The following is a 5,271-nucleotide window of genomic DNA, read 5'->3' as shown; positions in this document are numbered from 1 at the left end:
CTAGCAGCATGCGGGTGCAGTGTATTCCGGTTGCAGTTGCTAGGTAACAAGTGCTTCAGGGGAAACCCTTGTTATGAAGTATTTAAAACACATCATTAATTGCTAATTTGGAGATATAAATATTTGAATTCTTATCTTAAATGCTGGTATTTACACCAGCAACTGTGTGTGTGTGTGTGTGTGCATTTGACTTCATTTCATCACGTCATTTTTACGAGACACAATATCACTCACAAATTACCTCGGTGAGCGCTGTCGTTGTTTTTTTTAAAATTCGCAGTGGATTGTATCAGACGGCCTATATAGGCTTGTGTGCGAGATCCAACGCCGCTGTGCACCGCGTGTCACACCCGTGAAGGAACAGAGCACAGCTATGCCTCCACAGCCACAGAGCTGAGGATGCAGCCGAGCATCCACCACCCTCGTCTGAACAGGCCTATTCTTAGCAGGCATGGACTGGGAGAGAGCACTTGTTTTATTTCAGTCCTACTGGCTCTGCCTGAAGTACCACAATTATTTGGTGCCTTTCGAGTATGAAGAGCCATTTTCCTCAAGGATACATCCACCACAGGGTTGAACAAAAAGTGGTGGGAAGGTTCACTGCGACTTACGGAAACACCCCTCATAGCCATGCATGAGTCTCGTTTTTTTTTTTGCTTATTCTGTGATATCACTTCAGTGACTAAATGATGGGGTAATTTGTCAAGACTCCAGTTTGAGTAGTTCATAGATTTCCACACACTAAAGACCTTTTTAAATCCTGTTTTCTAGTTCGAAGGTTCAAGAAATACAAAATCATGACACACCACATGCTCAAGGAATTAAACTGAACCATTAATCATTCGTCGGTGCCAAATTATTACACTAATGATTTTTCTGCTGAGACTCGTGTCAACTGAGCGGCTTCCTGTGGTAAATGAGGGCAACGGTTAGCGCCTGATCGTACACTGACCATGAAAGGGAGCCGATAAAGCACAAGCGGAAGGTAAACTACACAAAGAGAGAGCTTAGTGCGACGTGTCCTCCTCAGCTCCCCTTTTTCCCTGCACCATTGGCGACCAAAGCAGAGATGGATTTTTTGACTCAGGTGCAAACTGAGCTGTTTTGCAGACTCCCACACCATCCTGTTATCTTACAAATACAATACACCAGAGACAAGGCATCTGTCATGGCTGTGCATATGTGAGCGCGCGCGTGTGTGTGTGTGAGTGAGTGAGTGAGTGAGTGTGTGTAGGTGTGGGGATGTAAAAATATGAAGCGATGTGTGTGACTGAGGATGTTCATCCAAGAAGTGTCCCTGACACTGTTTCTATTTTCCATATATAATGCAAACGTCAAACAATAGATTGTTAAGAGCATCGACAAAAACAAAAAGAGGGAGGGGCACCGTGTGAACGTCAACGTGCCAAACGCGGCGCGGTGTGCTGTCTCGACAGCACTAGCATTACACTGTAGCAGCTGTTTCCGCACTGAATTATCAAACCTATTTGTATTGCCAGGATAAGAGCTAAGGGATAAAGAGGAAAAGTGTAAATGTAAAACAAGTCATGACAGGATCTGACAAGAGACAGAAATATCCTCTCTTCCCTCTGGTGTTCTCTTTTACACTCTCCCTACCATTTTAATCTCCCCCATAATACCATCCCTTCCAGACTCAACTTTGATCACTGTCATTTCACAAACTTACAGGACTGGAAGCATTGAGACAAATGCATTATTCATCCCACACAGCAATTTGGGTCTCCTCTGCCGCTTGTAATGTACTTTTCTCATCTTCCTGTCAGTTTTGTCTTTTGTTCAGTCGGCTCTGTTGTGGGACAGCACTGATCTTCACCAATCTGGAACGGAGAGTCACAGATTCGCGTCAGTGTACGTCATGACCAAATGCGAACAGCTAATACAGCCATAATCTGCTGTGTAAATACAGTGTATTGAAACATATCGGGTACTTTATTTAGCATGTATATCCATGCATCGTAGGAGTTTTCTCCTTTTATCCCCTCGAGCAGCGGCCCCTTGGCTCCAGTTTATGTTCACCGTCAAAAACCCGCGTGGAACAACAAACAGCAGTAACACCCCCCTCATATTTGTTTCACAGTGCAGACCGTCATGACTGCCTTGAGCTACAGTGAACACTGAGCTTCCCAGCCCGACCTGTACCTCAGTAAATCACGCCGAGAGCTCACGACGCAGGAGCCACAGCAATAAAAACCGAATTGGAAATCACTACGGAGGCCGTGGAATCTCATTCACTCTCGGTCAGTTGGATTTAAAAACTAATCGGCGGATTTAAAGGTGATCGTTTAAAAACACTTGGCATTCAAAAAGTATCATCGACCAGATCTGACCATCAATCCAACGTGGTTATTTGGCCTCATGCAGTCACACAACTGAATAATGTATATATATGCTCCTGGTTTGATGTAATATGATAAATCACTTCAAAGGATATGGTGGTTGTGTCTGAAGTAAGAGGGGAAAAAACGAAGAGGAAGAAGAATTACATTTACAATCTTGTTGTTGTATGCCTTAAACTACAAATCAAACGGCAGGAAATATGGTCACGACCTTCCCCTTCGACTCCTGATTTATGTTTCGAGTAATGCTCAGAATGTTTGCAGACCACCCAGATGTCGTTACGCTGCGGACCTTTTGGATGGAAAATGTCATTATCATTTTCTCCTATGGAGACATTTGTCATATTTAATAAGTGGTGAGGTTACAGTGACCTCAACTTTCGGTCATTCTAACCCAAACCATCTAACTAGTCCCTGTTTGAGTCCAAGTGAACAGCTGTCCCCCATGGCATTCCTTCTGTGTTATGCTGCCCAGAATGGAATAGACAGACAGATGGACACCACAAAAAACTGCAAACACAAACGTTCTAAGCACTCCAGTGACCAAGTAACACCCATATTTTTAGTTTTTTACTCCATGCAGGGAGTGACTGCTATTGCTGCAGTTATAAAGTAAGTAAGAAAGGCTTGAATCTTGAGTTCTTTACACAAATTTGGGTGCTTTTTAAAATCTAAAACCAAAGGAAACAATGCAAATGCCTTCAGGGAGAGATGGTCTGAAGGTGGGCACTATTATCTCCTTTGCTTGACACTCTGTGTCTGTTTGAGCGGTCACTTCTCACCCTGCTCTTGAATGGTGCTAAAACACTGTTACTCCCGGGTGTGTCGTACAAACATTTCAAAAAAAGTAAGTAGCCATTATCTTAGTTGATTTTCCAGATATAAATAAGGAAATAGCATTTGATCTTACACTGTAGGACTACTTGTGTACAGTGGAGTATCGGAAAAGTAAAGTTTAGAGTTTTTATACCACACCTTACCCATGTAAGACAGCATAATATTCCTTTTTTTTTTTATTACAACATGACAAACATGTCTGAAATGGTAAGTGCGACATGTTGCATTCAAAAGGGGGAAAAACAGAAAAACACTGCAGTGATCTGAAGACGTACATAGTGTGTGACGTATGTTGACACCAACACATCATAAGTGTCCCATAAATGCCTGTTTCATTGCCCAACAACATACACTTGCACATTCCTTCAATAACTTTTACTTGCCTCCCACTGTAATCATCACATCCTCCAAATTAGAGTCAAGTGAATCATTTTAGTACTGAAACACTGTCAAGTAAAGAGAGACCTCACTTCCCATGACAAAACCCCCAAAATAGGTGGCATTTCAATCAAAGATCCCTTGTGATAAAGGGCAATTGTATTCTGTAGCCGAGCAAGTGCAGTAAAAAAAGCAGCCTACAGGGATTAACACCCCATCTCCACGGAGTCAGAGGATAATGCCATCAGCAGTTTTGGATATTCTCATCCATCCCATGGGCTTATTTCATGAATTGAGAATTAACCAAACTGTGTGCGAGACCTACAGTCATGGCACTTAGTCCTTTTAAGGTACCATTTGAAGTGCATTTGTTATTTACACAGTGTCGTACATGAAATAGGAACAGCTGCAGTGATTACACAGGGGGAGGATCAAAACAATGAAAGTGCCAGCCAAGAGAAGATTTCTCGCAGAGACACTGGCTATGTGTCGAAGTGGCATCCTTTATCTGACTTTTATTGGCTCCAGATTTTGAAATAGATGGCATACATTTGCGGCCCTGCATGTGTTGTCAATAATGCAAGATAAATGTACAAAAATAGCATGCGCGGGCCATTGTGAATGTTGTATCTTTTGTGTTTTTGGAAAAAGGACTGCAGACTGTACCACTGCCCGAAAAGATACAATCATCATCTGCTTCTTTGCTCCTGAGGTTTTTTGACAGGGTTTTGCTCCAGTTATCTACAAGCGCACATGTCCATCACGAGCAGATCACACCAACATGTCGCGCGTACCAGACTGTGTCTCTGCTTTTCTTTCTTTTAATGATCACATGATACAGTATTGTCATGTGTAAGGTACGTGAGAAATGATGTCATACGTTTTGGCATTTAAGGAAATGTTTTAGGTTATATTCTTTCTTGCTGAGAGTTAGATTTAGGATAATTATGCCACTTTTCTTGTCTGTATGTATATTATACTGGTTACAAAAAGAAAGTCTTTGCCAACTTCTCTCTCAGTCTTTAACTGTGCAGTTGTGTCATGCACCCCATGCGACTGAAAGCTAGTACAATCCAATAGGTGTATGACTGCAGGTGTAAAAGGACTCGCAGTGATCAATCTCTCAATCTGGCTCATCCCCGCTTTTCCAAATATGGTCAAGACCAAAAAGTCAGTCACTCTTATTTTGAAAGCCTGGTTGAAAGGACGAGGTCCAAAGGCCAATAATTCTGCCAAGCAGCATTACTAAAGCTCACTTTTTAGTACGCTACGTCTTCTTTGTTAAGTCATTTTACTGTATGTTTGTTTTTTGTTTAAAAAAAAAAAAAGACAAATTCAGATTAAACAAAGAAGATATAGTATGAGCAGGGATGGTATGAGCCAGGCTTTTGTCCCGGTTTGCAGTCTCAGTGCTGAGGTCATCTAATCCACTGCTGCTGTAGCTTCATATCTACTGCACAGATACGAGTGTGGCGACAATCTTTCATTGAACCTTTGCCAAGAAAGCACATTTCCCGCAATGTCACTCTTAACGTGAACAGGGAGAGTGAGTGATTTGAATGTGCTTAGCTGTAGGTTATGATTGTGTTTTTTTTGTGTATGTTATACTGTACATAACAACCTATTGATTTAAAGTGTGTGTGGAGGGGGGGGGGGGGGGGGGGGCATGCATTGATCTGGTCAAAGTAGCGAGATGCTA

Source organism: Solea solea, chromosome 2 (genome assembly GCF_958295425.1).
Source record: "Solea solea chromosome 2, fSolSol10.1, whole genome shotgun sequence".
In the NCBI taxonomy this organism is placed as follows: Eukaryota; Metazoa; Chordata; class Actinopteri; order Pleuronectiformes; family Soleidae; genus Solea; species Solea solea.
Note: the sequence above shows the minus strand (reverse complement) of the source record.